Source organism: Hemiscyllium ocellatum, chromosome 5 (genome assembly GCF_020745735.1).
Source record: "Hemiscyllium ocellatum isolate sHemOce1 chromosome 5, sHemOce1.pat.X.cur, whole genome shotgun sequence".
In the NCBI taxonomy this organism is placed as follows: domain Eukaryota; kingdom Metazoa; phylum Chordata; class Chondrichthyes; order Orectolobiformes; family Hemiscylliidae; genus Hemiscyllium; species Hemiscyllium ocellatum.
In genome coordinates, this window is record NC_083405.1 from 35,818,747 (window position 1) to 35,838,644 (window position 19,898).

The window sequence follows — 19,898 nt, forward strand, 5'->3', positions numbered from 1 at the left end:
CTAGGTAATAGAACCAGTGCAGACACAATGGGTGGAAGTCTTCTTTCTCCACCAAAACAATTCTGTTATTCAAATAAATGTGTGTGACTAAAAGTTGTAATTTTTAACCTATATTTTAAGTAGCTTTGGCAATTAATTTGGGAAAACTATTATTCCCTGAGCCCTTTGGAAATGCTATGTGGGTCCAAAGATAGTTAGCACTGTGCATTTCATGCCTTTCCTTCCTTTCTGATCAGAAATGATAGCATTCTCATTCTTTGAATGTGTTCAACTTTACAAATTGCAGCCTATAACCTACTAGGAAGATAGAAATGTAAGAATAGTTTGGAAGAAGCGCAGTATGGCAGAATTTGTTCCATGCATTCTCTGGATTTTGATTAATTTTTAAATGGCACTTAATTATGGTCATTATAAAAGAACTTGCTTCATTCTTAGGAGATTCCTAAATATTTCAGAGACAGTGGTTAATTTTAAGATAAGGTGAGGTAGGTGACCAAGAAATCTGTTTCGGTGGTGCCTGTTAAAAATAATTTTGCCTGGGCAACCTGGAAGACTTCTTTCTCTCCTTGTAACTTTTCCAAATTACTTGAACAAAATAATAGGATTTTGCTCTATCTCTCAAGTAAAAGATGTTACCTCTCTCAAACCTTCAGTTCTCCTTAGAAATGTTAACTTAGGTTACATGTTCGAGTAAAAAATGAGGTCTGCAGATGCTGGAGATCACAGCTGAAAATGTGTTGCTGGTTAAAGCACAGCAGGTTAGGCAGCATCTCAGGAATAGGGAATTCGACGTTTCGAGCATAAGCCCTTCATCAGGAATGAGAGAGAGTAGCCAAGCAGGCTAAGATAAAAGGTAGGAAGGAGGGACTTGGGGGAGGGGCGATGGAGGTGGGATAGGTGGAAGGAGGTCAAGGTGAGGGTGATAGGCCGGAGTGGGGTGGGGGCGGAGAGGTCAGGAAGAAGATTGCAGGTTAGGAGGGCGGTGCTGAGTTGAGGGAACCGACTGAGACAAGGTGGGGGGAGGGGAAATGAGGAAACTGGAGAAATCTGAATTCATACCTTGTGGTTGGAGGGTTCCCAGGCGGAAGATAAGGCGCTCCTCCTCCAGCCGTCGTGTTGTTATGTTCTGCCGGTGGAGGAGTCCAAGGACCTGCATGTCCTCGGTGGAGTGGGAGGGAGAGTTAAAGTGTTGAGCCACGGGGTGGTTGGGTTGGTTGGTCTGGGCGTCCCTGAGGTGTTCTCTGAACATGTTCACATTTTTATGAAAAGCTTCAATCCTACTTACTTAGAAGTAAGTGTACTACCAGAAGCTCTAGTCTAATAATTATTGTTGAATTTGTATGGGGACAAGAAGATAAGTTTCTCACTTAACAGTATTAGCATTTCAATGTGCAAAAAATTGGGAAGTTACATATGGTATTTTGCCTTACCAACTGGCAGGAAGTGATTTTAGTTTCTTCATTGACTGGTGGAAGCAGGCATTTCATAATCTGAATCAGCCAGAGTTTCAGTTTGTTTTCTCTATTTTCCAGTTTGATGTCATCATTTCCCAGTGCAGAATCCATGTACTGCTGGAATTGTACACGGCATTATTCACTCTTGCTCATTCAGAATGGAATCCATATTTTGCATGCAAACTGAATGGAATGCTGATGAGGCTTTTCATAGGCTTGTTCAATCCTCCTAAAATTATGGCCTGACATTACTTTTATTGATTCTGATCAAACAAAATAAACTGCAAGTTCTGCACTTCTAAATCATACCATTCCAAAGATTTCATGTGATCGCCCAACTTAGGCTTTCAGTTTCACTTTTGATTTTATCTCTTTCAGTTAATGGTGTTTCCCTTAGCTTGAAAAAACCAAGTTCTAGAATTATTTAACATGCTAGGTCACAAAACAACTTAACAAAAATCCATTAATTCTAAACCCAATCCTCAAAAACTGGTTTCAAAAGAATTCGCCATAGCTACAGAGAAATACTTGCAATGTAGTTGTTAACTGCAGGTATACAGAAAATCTACCAGTTACAAAGTCAAAAAAACAGAAATCTAAACTCACAACAACTAACATTACAAATTAAACATATAAATTCCATTGTTTACATCATACCCAGTATGAATTACAAAATCATGTATTACATTATAGTTAGGTCTGCAATTACACTAATAGAATATCCACACTGGAAAGTAAAGTTTTAAGCTCTCTTTGCGAATCCATGGGCCAAGTTCATGTTGGACCCTTTTCTGCTGATTGATATTGACCACAGGTTTTCTGGTAAACTTTCCAGTGCACAAAAATTTCATGGCATGTACTCATCAACCTTATTCTGTAGACTGTGCTATTAATATCTTCATATGAGTCCTGTGTCCTCTGTAGCAGGATTCATGCAACCTTGGTGCCAATAATCTACCATTTTTCCCTGTTGGAGCTGCAGCCATTATTTCAGAGGTTTCCACATGTGCAGATCCCATTTTTATACTGTTCTTTTCAAGTAAGAACTGTGTCAGTGTCTGGTGCATTTGTGATTAATAATGATACTTACTTGCTGTCTTCCTGTTTTTCTGAATCTTTCTCTTTCTGTACTATTTGGTCAGGTTCTTGGAACGTATAAGAAATCTGTCATCGTGACTTGCTGTGGCCTACATGTGACTCCAGACCCACAGCAATGTGATCGACTTTTAACTGCCCTGAGGGCAATTAGAAATGCATACAAAATGCTAACCTAGCCAACAATGCCCGTATCCTGTGAATGAATTTTAAAAATTTAGTAATATTAATTTTTATTATATATTTTCAAGATTTTCTGTGTGCAAAGTCTGGTTTATATAATCATCAACTTCTTAATCATTTTATTGAATATATATTCTTTCGTCATTATTTTAAAATCCTTTAAACTTGTTACTAATATAGTTCCTCATTCATATCACCTAAACAGCGTCCACAGGACAATTAGTCTCCGTAAAATCTGAAATTTAGGTTTACACAATCGTTACATGAGACAATGTGTTGCAAAGCATATAACATACTTCATTGTAAACTTAATGGTCAGAACAACATAATATATAATTTCACTTCAAAGATGAATAATATCAGCCTCACTATTTACTTTTCATAACAGGCTAAAGTACAATACTGGATAATTTATAAATAGTTATCTACAGAAGCCTGCAGCATTAGCAAGAGTACAACCCTGGGAGTCTGGTAAAAGTCTGAAGGGGATTTATCAAAACCAATTAACTTGACAGATTTATTGGAATCTTTCTTACATAACTTGACATGGAATACTTTTCAAAGAGAAAAGCACCATTGCTGTTGCCATTTCTGCAGATAGACTGGCCACCGATATCATTACAAACTCACCGGGTCCCACAGTTATCTGGTCAACACATTCTCACACTCTGCTTTATGTAAGGACTCCATTCCATTCTCCCAGTTTGTCTCCATTGCAACTGTTCTGATGATGCCAAATTCGTCTGGGGGTGCCTCAGAAATGGCCATCTATTCTTTCAATCAAAGATTCCCTGCTACTGGGATTATCCCCTCTAGACTGATCTCAAAACTCTAAGACATTGGTCTCGACTCAACCCTCTGTAACTGGATCCTCAACTTTCTGACCCACAGACCACAATCAGTGAAGACAGACAACCCCATCTTCTCCATGCTAACACTCATCAATGAAGCCCCCCCCCCACCCCGTCAAGCCAAGAATGTGTCCTCAACCCCTACTGTATCGCATGTATACCCATGAGTGTGCTGCCAAATTCCAAATGAACGCCATCTACAAGTTTGCTGACAACACCACTGTGGTAAAACAGATATCTAACAATGTCGAGTTAGTGAGGGTTCTTACATACATGCCAAATTTCCTGAGCCGCCTGAAGAAGAAGAGGCATTGTTGTGTCTTCTTGACCGTCACATCTACCTGGGAGGTCTCTGACAGGTTGTTATTTATCATCACTCCAAGGAATTTGACGCTATCCACCTCTCAACTTCAGCTCAGTTGATGTAGCTGGGGGCATGTTTTCCTCCTTCCATTCTGAAGTCAATGATCAATTCTTTAGTTTTGCCAACATTGACAGAGAGGTTGTTCTTATGGTATCACATCCCCAAGCCCTCTATCTCCTTTCGGTATTCTGACTCATCATTGTTAGATATCTGTTTTACCACAGTGGTGTTGTCAGCAAACTTGTAGATGGCGTTCATTTGGAATTTGGCAGCACACTCATGGGTATACATGATTCCAATAAATCTGTCAAGTTAATTTGTTTTGATAAATCCCCTTCAGTCTTTTACCAGACTCCCAGGGTTGTACTCTTGCTAATGCTGCAGGCTTCTGTAGATAACTATTTATAAATTATCCAGTATTGTACTTCAGCCTGTTATGAAAAGTAAATAGTGAGGCTGATATTATTCATCTTTGAAGTGAAATTATATATTATGTTGTTCTGACCATTAAGTTTACAATGAAGTATGTTATATGCTTTGCAACACATTGCCTCATGTAACAATTGTGTAAACTTAAATTTCAGATTTTACGGAGACTAATTGTCCTGTGGAAGCTGTTTAGGTGATATGAATGAGAATTTTAAAATAATGACGAAAGAATATATATTTAATAAAATGATTAAGAAGTTGATGATTATATAAACCAGACTTTGCACACAGAAAATCTTGAAAATATATAATAAAAATTAATATTACTAAATTTTTAAAATTCATTCACAGGATGCGGGCATTGTTGGCTAGGTTAGCATTTTGTATGCATTTCTAATTGCCCTCAGGGCAGTTAAAAGTCGATCACATTGCTGTGGGTCTGGAGTCACATGTAGGCCACAGCAAGTCACGATGACAGATTTCTTATACGAAAGGAATTTGTGAATCAGAAGGATTTTTACAACAATGGACAGTATCAACAATATCCAATACCTGTAATACTTGCCAATATCGTGTCACAATCAGTTTTTAGGTCAGTAGAGTAGTGGGTGACAAGGTGGCTCAGTGGTTAGTGCTGCTGCTTCACAGTGCCAGGTTCTCGGGTTCAATTCCTGCATTGGGTGACTGTCTGTGTGGAGTTTGCACATTCTCCCCGGGTTTGCGTGGGTTTCCTCTGGGCGCTCTGGTTTCCTCCCACAATCCAAAAATGCTAAATTTTCCATAGTATTAGGTGCATTAGTCAGGGGTCTGGGTCTGAGTGGGTTACTCTTCGGAGGGTCGGTGTGGACTTGTTGGGCTGAAGGGCCTGTTTCCATGCTGTAAGGAATCTAGATTGTGACATTTAAGTCAAAGAAAATGAAACCTAGTTACCACTGGTCTTAAAAAATAATTTTCTTTAATAGAATTTATCTTGTCTGTATTAGTAATATACAAGTAATTGACCTTTCAATTGAGATCAGCAAAGTCAACACAGAAGGAGGATCAATCATTAACGCCATGCTAAGTCCCAATGTACTTGACTATTGGGAGCATTTTTAATTAAGATTTTGAATTCCGATTTGTATGTGGAAGAGGTAAGGGAACACATAAGGCAAGTGGGATGATGAATGGGTTCCTGTCTTTTTGGTTTAGACAAACAAATGATATCCCAATCTTCAAAGACTTGAAGCAAGTGCGGCCTTCAGGTGCTTGAGTAGCTCCAAAAAATATTTTACTCATGTTAGCATTTTCATTACATTATTTTGATACTCAAGACTGACCTTTTTCCTCTGACTACTCATGGAATATTTGTTCTGCAGAAAATATTAAAAAACATAAACAATTTTCAAGCTATTATGATTATGCTATATGATAGCATTATTAAAATAAATATATGAAGATGACCTTTTCTTACAATTTGGTTTTTAAAATTGAGTCTCTTGGTTGGCCAATATTGTAGACTATGACATGGTGCTTATTCAGGGAAGCCAAGTTCTTGTGGCAATAGTTTTATTCATGTTATGAAACTGTGAAATGTGGTGGTCAAGGTGGAGGTGAGGTGAGAGCGTCCACCCTTGACATGAAGACCACATTTGGCTGAGCTTGACATCAAGGAGCTCTGGTGAAATTAAAACCGTTGGGAATTGCCAGCAGAAATTCTCCACTGATTAGCACAAGGGGAGATCATTGTGGTTGTTGAAGCTCAATCATCTCCGCTCCAGGAAATCACTGCAAGATTACCTCAGGATAGTGCCTGAGACTCAATCATCTCTAGTTGCTTCATTCATGACTTTCCTTCTATTATAAGGTGAGAAGTAGGGTGGATTGCCAAAAATTGTACAAATTTCAGTTTCTGTTGCAACTCTTTGGATACTGTAGCAGGCCATGTCCAAATACAGCAAGACCTGGACAATATCCCGATTTGGGCTGAGAAATGGCACCTGAGATTTGAACATCACAAATGGCAGGCAATTACCATTTTCCAACTCGAGAGAATCTAATCATCATCCTTGACATTCAGTATCATTACCATTGCTGAATCCCCTACCTTCAACATTACAAGGATTATTATTGTCCAGCAACTCACTAGGCCTAGGCATATGACTCTACATAACTCCTGTGGCTATTAGAGCAGATCAGAGGTTAGGAATCCTGCAGTGAGTAACTCACCTCAAAAACGTGGTAGAATACTCCTCAATCCCTTGGATGATTGTAGATCTATTAATGCTCAAGAAAGTTGATGCTACCCGGGACAAAGCAGCCCACTCGTTTGGCACCCCAATCACAAATAATCACACCCTCCAGCATTGATTACAGTAGCAGCATGTGTACCATCCACAAGATTCACTGTAGTAATTCACAAACACCTTATAAGACAACACTTTATAAGATCATGATCACCACCATCTAGGACAAGCATAGCAAATATGTGGGAACACTACCACCTGCAAGTTCCTCTTCCACTATTGACCATCTTGACTTGGAAATAACGCTGCTATTCCTTCACTGTTGGCAGGTCAAAATGCTGGACCTCCCTCCTAAATAGCATTGTGGGTGTACCTACACCAATTGACTGCAGCAGCTCAAGTTAACAACTCCCCACCACCACCTCAAGGATTTTGGAAATGCTGACCCAGTCAGTGAAGCTCGCATCCAACGAATGAATAAAAAAAATGCTCCAGCTTGATTTCTATCACATGACAGATCAGGAATCTTTTTCATTCTTCCCATCTGTCATTGACGTGTTTTGAAAGAATTTTCATGTTTATGCTTAGCCTGATTGGCTGTATCATGAATGCACATTCTGGGTTGTCCTAGTCCTGGATGTGACTTAAGCTTGGAGTTTCTGTTTCAAAGGCAAGAACACTACCCCATTGCATAACAAGATCTCCTCAATATTGTATATCCATGTCAAAAATGACATTGGATTGAATTTTCTGTTTTTGAGATGAAGTGTGGAGGTGAGTGTAAAAATGGGAGGGACTTCTGCTCAGGGGTGATTAGTTTTCCTGGGTGATTATGTTCTTCTCATCCCATTACATATTTATGCAGGGTAAAACTCCACATTTTATGGGCAGGACGTTCTGAAAGTTTGCAGGACCTTCCAGGTTCCTACAGATAGGTGCATATTTACAAGGCACCCATAGGACTTGACTTTCTGCAGCTCAGGAGTATCAGTCAATCTCTACTTGTCACCCTCCCTCAACCTTGGGGATTTCAGAGACCAGGCATGAAGTAGTGCGACACTTTACTGATACCTCCCAAGAAGTTCTCCTGAAGGCTGTCTAGGAGAGAAGGAAAGTTATTTTGCTTGCAGATGGCAATAAGAGACCATCTCAAATGGCAATGATAGGCTGGAGGAAATTATCACCTATGAGCAGCTCAAAAGCATTTGACTGTAGTGCCACAAGAAGATAGATGATTTGCCGTTCTTCCAGGGTATGCACTGCTGTCCATTCAATGCTTTGTGCCCTGTGAATCTGACTTAGTATTGTATGACTGCACATTACAGGTTGGGTGCCAGGCATCTTCATCAGATGACACCACAATGTTACTTCATCTCATAAATTTGTCAGGGTTCACACTTAAAAATATAAAAGGAGCTACAGCACTCAGCTCGTGCACCATCATCACAAGAGAGTGTACACATCTGATTCTTTTCACCACAGGTTTGCGTAGGTAGGACAAGGCCACTAGGACAAAAGATGACCTTTTGAGTTCAGCCTTTTATGCCATCCCCAGTGAAGTTTGCAGGTTAGACAATGTGGATGCCTTGCTTGGGTAGGCCTCTTGGCCTGATCACTCAAACTGTGTAGCATTTGTGCAAACAGATATGAACTAGACTGTAACTCAGGAAACTTGTGCTAAGTGGAGCTTAGAAGAAGAAATCTTTCACCAGGTACAAACCTCACATATGTAGTCAAGTTTGTGAATACACTTGTTTCCTGTTTTTGGTTAACAGAATTGAGCTTGTGGGCTGGCGTGTTAATGAGTATATATGACATGCTAATGTTGTGAAACAGGTTCCTGACATTGAGAGTCAGGACAGCCAATCCACCTGAACAGTTCCAAGAATTTGATAACAAAACTCTGAATGCTATCATTCTGCTGGCGTAGCTGATATGGAAGAGATACTGGCTCTCCAATTGGTCATTAACTCTGAGATATGGGATCTTTTGCTTTAAAGGGCTAAGACCCCTAATTGCAATTCAAGTCAAGGCTGCCAGAAATAGTCAATATGAGGGTTTCTTCAAATTCATACCTGTTTGCCCAGCCACCGTCATTCTTATGTTGACAAACATGGCAGCCTGTTTAAAAACAGTAGAATCCATTAAACAATAACTGAGTTAAAAGACCAGTTAATTAGTTATGGTGCTACTAATTCAACAATTGATATAAGGCAAGATTGCTGGGTTACTTCCCACTCTTCTTTGAACAGAAGCCTTGGATTTATTTTTACATCGGCTGAACATCTTAGGTTAATGACATGTTCCAGAAATAACACCTCTCTCTCACTCTTAGTTAATGATCTGGATTGTGTTTTCAAAATCTGGAGTATGTCTTGAACTGCCAATCTTCTAACTCAGATACACGTTGCCTATACTGAATCATAGTTGATATGGCTTGTGGTTACTGGGAAATATCAGCCAATACTGTTTAAACCTCTCGATTGCAGTAAATACTTTAATCAGCTCTCTGAGTGCTAGAAATCATACTGGAGCATTCATCATAGTCAAAATGCACAGCCTCAACTCATTGTTTGACAGTAGAGCACTGTAGAATTAGTGAAAAGGCCACTTAAGTTTGTATGGGTTATGCATTTTGTTTGATCTGTGGTTCCAGTACAGTAATGAGGGAACACTGCAAAAGGATGCAATGTTTAATCAAGACTTTGTCTGTCCTCTGAGCCAAATGTAAAACAAAAGTCCAAGAATAGGAGAATTAATTCTGGTGCCCTTGGTAATATTGGTGCCTCAGTCAACATCACTAAAGATTATTTGTTATATATGGTTTGGGACCTGTTTGTGCACAAATTTCCTTTTCTATTCTCTGTATTATGGTAATGACTACAGTTTAATACTAAATTATTAGCTGGAAAATCCTTTAAATATACTGATACTGTGAAAGCTGCAAGTCCTTTATATTGACTTGCAAAACTGAGTAATGGATGGCACAATATGTTTTTGCACTGACGTTTTGCCTGTGAAGACTTGCGTTCAAATCCAGCTCAGATCGATGTGGTAGATGTCTGGTGATTGTGAGAGTAACATCTGCTATCAGAATGGGCCCTTCCAACTGAGCCATTTGTGGTTAGGGACCATTGATGGATGCTAGGTTGAGAATCAGAGAGTCTGTAAAATGGCTGCCATAGCAGATGACTAAAAATCACAATAAGAAGATTATTTCCTAAGTGACTTTAGCTATGAATCAACTCATTATACCATATGATGTCAGGCCCTTGGTTGCCAATTCTAACTTAATGTTTTCCTGGAGGGTCATCAGAGGATCTCCTATCTCCAACCACTCTGTCCTGTTGTTCAATTCATATCTCCAATATTTGTATAATTACATGGTACCTTTGAATGCCCCTATGCTTTTTCTTCAGGAATTGTTTTGCAGTAGCAGCCAAGAAAATAATCTATAATTCCTGGAGCCTCTAGGTTAATTGTGAAAGATTGGGCATCCTACTGGGGCCTGAAAAGGAAAATGTACAATTTTCACTATTTGCTGGTGAAATAACTCCAGGGAGGCTGGTATCCCGTCACCAAGTCACCTTATATTTGCACATGCATAATACATGGAATCTGACCAGCTAACCCAGAGCCAGTCCCTAGAGTGAGGAGAATCCCTGAGACTCCTGTTTATATCTATTAGCCAGGATTCTCTGGCCCAGGTTAACAACCCCAATCAGGGAATTCATATGCAATGAAATTCACCCGGCCAACCTCGTTCTAAACATTACATCTGGAAAACCTGAAAAGCTTCTATAAATCTAGAGGGAAAAATGTGTAACTTAGAACATTATAGTGCCGTACAGGCCCTTCGGCCCTCAATGCTGCACCTATCTTTAAAGATAATCTGATGCCCATCTAACCTACTCCGTTCCATTATTATTTGTATGTATGTCCAATGCCCATTTAAATGCACTTAATGTCGGCAAGTCAGCTATTGTTGCAGGCAGGCTGTTCCACGCACCTTCTACTCTGAGTGAAGAAACTATCCCTAATATCTGTCCTAAATCTATCACTCCTTAATTTAAAGCTATGTTCTTGTGTTAGCCTTCACCATCTAAGGAAAAAGGCTCTCACTGTCCACTCTATCTAACCCTCTGGTTATCTTATGTGTTCTTGATTAAGTCACCTCTCAACCTTCTTCTCTCCAATGAAAACAGCTTCAGTTCCCTCAGCCTTTCCTAAAAATACCTTCCTTCCATACCAGGCAACATCCTAGTAAATCTCCTCTGAACACTTCTCAAAGCTTCCACATCCTTTCTATAATGCGGTGACCAGAACTGCACACAATACTCCAGTTGCAGCCTTACCAGCCGAAGCGTGTTCAGCTGAAGCATGACCTTGTGGCTCCGAGACTCAATCCCTCTACCAATAAACACTAACACCCCATTTGCCTTCTTAACAACCCTATCGACCTGGGTGGCAACTTTCAGAGATTATGCACCAGGACACCGATATCTCTCTGTTTATCTACGCTGCCAAGAATTTTACCATTAGTCCAGTACTCTACATTCCTGTTACTTCTTCCGAAGTGAACTACCTCACACTTCTTCACATTAAACTCCATTTGCCAATTCTCAGCCCAGCTCTGCATCTTACATATGCCCCTCTGTAACCCACAACATCCTTCGGCACTGTCCACAACTATGCCTACCTTAGTGTCATCCGCAAACTTACTAACTCATCCTTCTATGCCTACATGCAGATCATTTATAAAAATGACAAACAGCAGTGGCCCCAAAAAATATCCTTGCAGCACACCACTGGTAACTGAACTCCAGGATGAACATTTCCCTCAACCACCACCCTCTGTCTTCTTTCAGCTCGCCAATTTCTGATCCAAACCGCTAAATCACCTTCAATCCCAAAACCCTGTATTTTGTGCAATTGTGTGGAACGCTATCCAGTGTCTTGCTGAAGTCCATATACATCACATCAACCGCTTTACTTTCAGCCAGGCAAAAACAAGGACTGCAGATGCTGGAAACCAGATTCTAGATTAGAGTGGTGCTGGAAAAGCACAGCAGTTCAGGCAGCATCCGAGGAGCAGGAGAATCGACGTTTCGGGCAAAATCCCTTCATCAGGAATAGAGCCTGTTTTGTCGCCTTCTTGAATAACTCAATAAGGTTAGTGAAGTACGACCTACCCTTCACAAAACTGTGTTGACTATCTCTCATCAAAACGTGGAACTGAAAAGGAAATTCCAAAATGAATGTGATTTATCACACGAATTTTCAATCAAGGTACAAATGTGTAACTATCAAAAGGCTGACTGATCTGGCTTACACAATTTTGTAAGTAAAGTGCAAACATCACAGGCAATTTTGTGCTGTCACATTTGAATATCAGCCAATTTGCCTCAGCACTTAACTTATCTTTTGATAATATCACCAACAGTAGCTCTATATCATGGAGCATGCCATCACTTCCCCTGTTTGGAAGGGGTCCAATAAAGCCATTATATTATTCCTGATATTTGATGAATAACTTAAGGTTGTGAAATAAATCAATGTCTGTTTTAAACAAGATGCTACAATTAATGAGAAAAGAAATGAGAGAGCAGATAGACCTGCTTATCCAAGTTGATAATTTGGATGACAAAGCACTGATTCTAGTTTGTGTCCACCATTTAACACTTTTATATTCTAAAAGCAAGTCAAATAAACATATCTTAACACATAGATTTCAATCTGATGTGTGAAATGGCAACATCCTCAGGATGGTCACAGTATTCTGAAGAGCAAATCTCCTGCTTTTGTTACCTTAGTAGCCTTCAGCCATAGTGTTACATTGTCGATGATATTGGTTCATGTAATGGCTTCCAAATTAAATGAGACATTCAGGAAATGTGGCTGATCGATACCTTATCAACCATGAATGCTTATCCCTCTTTGAACATCAAATTATCTATGTATTATATACTGCACTTCTGGGAGCTTGCTGTGCACAAATTGGGCTAGTTTGTGGAGGTGATTCTTCTGATTTGGCACTGGGTCTACAAATGGCAAGGGCTGCCACCACAGAAACACCCATTCATCCACCATGAATCGCTCATCATTCCCATCCACTTAGCAATTCCAAGTCCACTTACCTTTGTTGAAAGGTAGTATGTACACTACCTCTCCGGGTTATCAAAAAAAAACCTTGATTTAAATCAAGTCTATTTAACCAATTGACTTTATTGTTTCCAACAAGGCTTGTACAATTTGTACTGCTCTGGGTTCATTAATTTATTTCGAGGATTACTCCAGGGCAAGCGAAACTGTCAAAATTTGTATATATGAGAAATGCTCTTGGCATTTGAATGTTCCTAAATTCAAATATTAAGTTTAAATGGATTTGTATGCTTATTTTACTTTAATATATTCCATATTTTCTTATACTGTAAGAATTTGGAAATAAACATCAGCTGTGCAATAGGTACATAGACCACAGGATGCAATACTTCTTCCGCTTCGTCTTCTCTTTGGCAGTCCCACAGGGTCAAAGATGAGTTGTTTCCCCTCTGGGAGGTTGGGGTGGGTTGAGTGGGGTTAGGATGTGCAGTGACTGAATCGTTCAACCCGAAAGCTTCATGCACTGACACAGGGGCAGGTGGTGCTTAATGAGGCAGGTGGGTGAGATGTTCTGGACTTTGCTTGATCTTTCTGCTGCCTGCACTTGGCCTCCACATGCTCCACACAGTAATGCTCCAAGTGTTGGTGCTTTCTTGGATGCTCCTTCTCCAGTTTATCCATTCTAGGGTAAGCGATTCTCATGAGTAAGTAAGGCTGTTGCATTTGTTTAGGGAAGCTTTCAAGATTTCTTTGTAGTCTTTCCTGTGCCCTCCTACTGATTGCTTACCATTGCAGAGCTCAGAGTAGAGCACTTATTCAGGGAGTCTTGTGTCAGGCAAACAGACAATTTGGCCCACCCATTGCAGCTGGTTGAGCGTGACCAGTGCCTCTATACTGGGGTTATTGACCTGGGAGAGGAGACTCATGTTGGTATGCCTATCCTGCCAGTATATTTGTAGGATTTTCCAAAGACAGCACTGGTGATACACATTCCAAGGGTTTGAAGTGTCTCCTCTACATATTTCTGATACATTCGGGATGATGGGGACAATGTCTGCTCTGTAGAGTATGAGCTTGTCACTGACTTCAAACACTGTGTTCCTTGGGCATCGGAAGATTGCACTAGCACATTGATGACGAAATCCAACATCAACTCCAATGTCAGCTACCTAGACTACAATTTACTATAAACCAACCGACTCCCACAGCTACCTAGACTACAGTAGAATATGTGGAACAGTCCATCTTCTGCAGCTACACTGGCACCACCCCCCACCTTTTCCTCCGCTACAGCAATGACTGTATCAGCGCTGCCTCGTGCTCCCACGAGGAGGTTGAACAGTTCATCCACTTTACCAACACCTTCCACCCCAACCTCAAATTTACCTGGACCATCTCAGACTCCTCCTTCCCCTTCCTAGACCTTTGCATTTCTATTTCGGGCGACCGAATCAACACGGACATTTACTATAAACCGACTGACTCCCACAGCTACCTGGACTACACCTCCTCCCACCCTGCCCCCTGTAAAAACGCCATCCTATATTCCCAATTCCTTCGTCTACGCCGCATCTGCTCCCAGGAGGAACAGTTCCAATACCGTACAACCCAGATGGCCTCCTTCTTCAAAGAGCGCAATATCCCCCCAGACGTGATCGATGATGCCCTCCACCGTATCTCCTCCACTTCCCGCTCCTCCGCCCTTGAGCCCCGCTCCTCCAATCGCCACCAAGACAGAACCCCACTGGTCCTCACCTACCACTCCACCAACCTCCATGTACATCGTATCATCCATCGTTATTTCCACCACCTCCAAACAGACCCCACCACCAGAGATATATTTCCTCCCCTATCAGCGTTCCGAAAAGACCACTCCCTCCGTGACTCCCTCGTCAGGTTCACAGCCCCCACCAACCCTAACCTCCACTCCTGGCACCTTCCCCTGCAACCGCAAGAAATACAAAACTTGCGCCCACACCTCCCCCCCTTACTTCCCTCCAAGGCCCCAAGGGATCTTTCCATATCCACCACAAATTCACCTGCACCTCCACGCACATCATTTACTGCATCCGCTGCACCCGATGTGGCCTCCTCTATATTGGGGAGACAGGCCGCCTACTTGCGGAACGTTTCAGAGAACACCTCTGGGACACCCGGACCAACCAACCCAATCACCCCATGGCTCAACACTTCAACTCCCCCTCCCACTCCATCAAGGACATGCAGGTCCTTGGACTCCTCCATCACCAGGCCATAGCAACATGACGGCTGGAGGAAGAGCGCCTTATCTTCTGCCTAGGTGCGCTCCAACCACAAGGGATGAACTCAGATTTCTCCAGTTTCCTCATTTCCCCTCCCCCCACCTTGTCTCAGTCAAATCCCTCGAACTCAGCACCGCCTTCCTAACCTGCAATCTTCTTCCTGACGTCTCCGCCCCCCCACCCCCACTCCACTCTATCACCCGCACCTTGACCTCCTTCCACCTATCGCATTTCCAAAGCCTCTCCCCAAGTCCCTCCTCCCTACCTTTTATCTTAGCCTGCAGGACACACTTTCCTCATTCCTGAAGAAGGGCTCATGCCCGAAACGTCGACTCTCCTGCTCCTTGGATGCTGCCTGACCTGCTGCGTTGATGAATAAAGGCTAAATTAATCAATGTTGTTAAATTTCAATTGTTTGACTTGGAAACCACCAAGCTAAAGCTTTGCAAACTTGCCCGAACTTATAATTTCACAGTCAGAAATGAGTTATTATCTCAGATTTATAACTGACCTAATCTTGTTGTTTTCAAACTTAATTAGTAAATATTTTGAAAATACTGTCTTATTGATTAGTTATTCACATTAGTGAGGGAATAACATTAGAAGAAGAGAAATTGAAAATAACTCTGCACAATTAATTCATTTAAAAATGTAATCAGAAGATAAAAATAAGTGGATTGAAAAATAAAAACCAGAAACATTATATTAGAAGTTGTTTTTAGAAATGACAATAATAAGTTAGTTAGTTAATTGGAGCACGTTGTTAAAAAAAAATAACAGGTACACTAAGGTTATGATTTTAAGGAAAAGAAGTTAAGCCCTTGGTCATTATAAGCATTCAAATATCATGGATAATATACCTCACATTGGAGATGGAAAATTGTCTATTGTCTGATTCTTAATCCATTTTTCACTTCTTTCTTTATTCATTGCTTTACTTTTTATCAATGTTTTATTTTTAAATAAATCTCAAAAGACACCACATAAAACATAATTCAAGTAGCAACCTTAACGAGAAACTGATGAAATGTGTTTCTGGGAGAATCTTTTTTAAATTCACTTGTGGGACATGGCGTCATTAGCCGACCAGCATTTATTGCTCGTCCCTAAATAATAGAGTCAGTAATCATGTAATTGGGCTGCATTCTATTTGAGTCCAATGTATTCTGTAGGAACAAAACAATTTTATTTCTGTCTTCTGGTGTATAAAAATACACTACCATTTGATGTCTTTATGATGGTGGTGGTGCATGTACTTTGTGGACTGTGCTGTTATGCTTTAAAAACTGATTTTATAAATCGATGAAACTTGCATTTTCTCAATTGAATAATGATTATTTTGTGATGAATTTGTTTTGATTGTTTTGTCTTATGACCATAATTGAATTTTGAATAAGAAAAATGATTTTGGGCTGCGATAGACTATATGACATCTATATTGTACAGTTGTTGTACAAATATGTTCAGTCCAGTGCTGTTCTGGATTTGCTGCTTGCATTATTGGACAGATTCTCAAGATCTGACACCATAGACCAGCATAGCTGTATTTGTAGAAATCTTCCACATATATGTCTTTGTTATTCACGTGAGTAATTTTCTGATTCTATCTGTGGCAACTGGCTCATAAAAACTTGCAATGTGAAATAGTATGGCTGCCCTGTACAGATGGGCTGGAAAATGGTTGTCTGATATTCAAGAGGAAGTTGGCAATCATTTTATCTTCACTGCAGGGTTCAGTCAAAAATTCTCAGTTATTTCAAATCTGAAGAATACCAAAACTTTTATTTCAATCTCTCTTATTTAAAGTTAGTCTTGATTTGCATATTATATAGGTAAATATAATAATTTGCATAGCAATGTATCCCAACTAACAAATGATCAGTTGATTGCTGTTTATTTGCTTGCTATTGCACCCAAAGAACTCTTTCCTTTCTTCGTTCAATACCACGGGATTCTGATAATCACCTGGAAAAAATAGACATGATCTTCATCTGAAGGATGGTGCACTCAACAGTGGACCTAGCCTCAGTACTTCACTGAAGTATCAACTGAGATTATGTTTAGTGTTGTAATAGGATTTGAATATGTTAGCTCCATAACTCAGAAGGTAGGATACCACCACGCTTACTGAACCAAATTTATGTATACCAAATTAATGTGGGAATAACTTTGTACTGAACTGGGAGAAATCTATGGAACAAGCTTCCATTTGCTGGAGAATGCAAATTTAGTTAAAATAAGGGTTTCTAGTTGAATACTATGTTGAAGAATATGTAATTTGACTTGGCCAAAGAATTAAACAGTCGACGATGAGTTAAAATTAGAGGCACTGCACAAGTATAATTAATCTTAATTCCTCTTGTTTGGGTCAGGTGGAGGAATGGAGGTAAAACTCTGACTCCTAGGGTTTAATCAAACACCTTAGTTTTTCAGAATTCGGAACACTTCTGGGTCAAACACATAACTGCCAGTGTAGTAGGCCGTTTCGTTCATCTTTGCTAAATCAAGCTTACTAAAAGCCTGCATTGGAGGTCTCAGCCATTTAAGGAGGACAGGATGGACATAGTTATTTTGACAGAGGTAGGATTTATGCTTAAAAGGACCATGGTATGTTTTTAAAGATGTTGAGCAGGACTTGGAGTTTTAGATTGCAGCTCCCACAGGTATGGTAAAAGGGATCTGGGCAAGCTGGATTTGGCTCTTTTATCTTAATTACAGGTGCAGCTGAGGAAACCTCCAGGAAGGTGAGCCCTCCTAATGCCAGCAGTAATGGAACAATGCCTTCATTGACCAGGCATGGATAGGAAGTAGTCAAGGAAGTGAGCAGCAGCAATGTGACCTCTCTAATCTGGAGACATCAAGGCTGTAACAGGCCGTCCAGAACATCAGAAGAGAGGTGGGTGAGGTAACACTATCAGATGTCAACCCCCAAATGCAGATTTGCAGAGCTCCCTGAATTCTGTACTTGCAGTAGAAGAGAACACTGAACTTGACAAGAGTCAGAGATGTGAGATTAAGAATGGATGTGGGGAAGAGGGTGGGATTTTAGTGACTTTATCAGGAACTGGTAATGTCTTTTGGAAGCAGATAATATTTGCCTGCTCAGCTGAGAAGGGAGTACCGCATACAGTTTTATTCCCCTTACTTGAGGAGGGATACAATTATTTTGGAAGTAGTTCAGGGAATGTTCACTAGATTGGTTGCAGAGATGAGATTGTATAGGATGCTGGTGAGGCAATACCTGGAGTATTGTGTGCAGTTTTTTTTTAGATTTGATTACTTACAGTGTGGAAACAGGCCCTTCGGCCCAACAAGTCCACACCGACCCGCCGAAGCGCAACCCACCCATACCCCTACATTTACCCCTTACCTAACACTACGGGCAATTTGGTCTCCTTACATGAGAAAGGATGTACTGACACTGAAGGGGTTACAGAGCTGGTTCATTAGGTTGATTCTGGAATTGAGAGGGTTAGCTTATGAGGAGAGATTGAGTAGACTGGGACTATACTCATTGAAAATTAGAAGAATGAGTGGGGATCTTTTAGGAACATCTGAAACTATGAAGGGAATAGATAAGATAGAAGCAAGGAGGTTGTACCCACTGGTGGGTGAAACTAGAACTAGGCCACATAGCTTCAAAATAAAGGGGAGCAGATTTAGGACTGAGTTGAGGAGGAACTTCTTCAGCCAGAGGGTTGTCAATCTGTGGAATTCCCTGCCCAGTGAAGCAGTTGAGGCTACTCTTATTGAATGCTTTTAAGGCGGAGATAGATTTTTGGACAGTAAAGGGATTAAGAGTTATGGTGAGTGGGCGGGTAGGTGGAGCTGAGACCACAAAAAGAACAGCCATTATCTTATTGAATGGCAGAACAGGCTCAACAAGCCAGACAGCCTATTCATGCTCCTATTTTTAATGCAATTATATTCTTGCGAAAGTCTCATGTTACAAGACGAGATTGAACATTTTAGGCCTCAGTAGAGTTTAGATGAGAGGAAATATGATTGAGGTTATGATATAGTAAAGGAGATTGACAAGGTGGCATACAGCACATTTTTCCCTTTGTGGGGCAGTCTAGAAAGTGAGGTTTTAGGCTATGTGGTGGCACGTCTAAAACAGAGATGAAGCGGAATTATTACTTTCAAAAGGTCATCAACATCCCAGAGTGAGGTTGATGCTGAGACACTGAATACATTTAAGGAGGTGATAGATTTTTAAAATTAGTAATGGGTTAAAGAGTTATGGGGAAATTGACAAAAGAGGCAAAATTGCTGAGCAGACCTCGCCAACCTCAACCGAGATAGTGGCCCAGGTCACTGCAGTGTCCTGGGTGAAAGACAATACACAGCAGTGTAGGGAGATGGTTAACAATCTTCTGCATTCCATAAGGGTAAATTCCACCATCTTCTCTCTGCTACCTCACATTCACTCTAAATTCTGTCACCAAGACTCGTGAATGGTAGTTCTCACTATTGCAAACATCATATTCACTCAATAGTTCTCACCTATCTCTATCCTCCTAAGCTACTAAACCTTCCTGCTCTTCCTTCTTTCTTCTCACTTCTCACTCACTGGGGACACCTCACCACCCCTTCTGTTCATGCGTCACCACTAAATGCTATTCTATCATACAGATATCACTCAGCCTCTTTCTACTCATTGCAGGGAAATTTATCAAACAAGATCTCCTCAGCATCCCACTTACCTCCCTGCTATCCCTAACTGATTACACTTGACCTGTAGGACTGACCATAGCCCAGTGCCTTGGGCATCTGGTCCCTGGTAACCTGCCCGACCAAGGTCAATCCCCTAGACTGGAATTGAACAAGCACCCTGACTGACTATGATGGTACCTCCATTTGCCTGTTGTCCCTCTTGAATTCATTCAAGACTGTTCCTTCATAGCCATTTGGTTGAAGCACGTGCAGTGAAT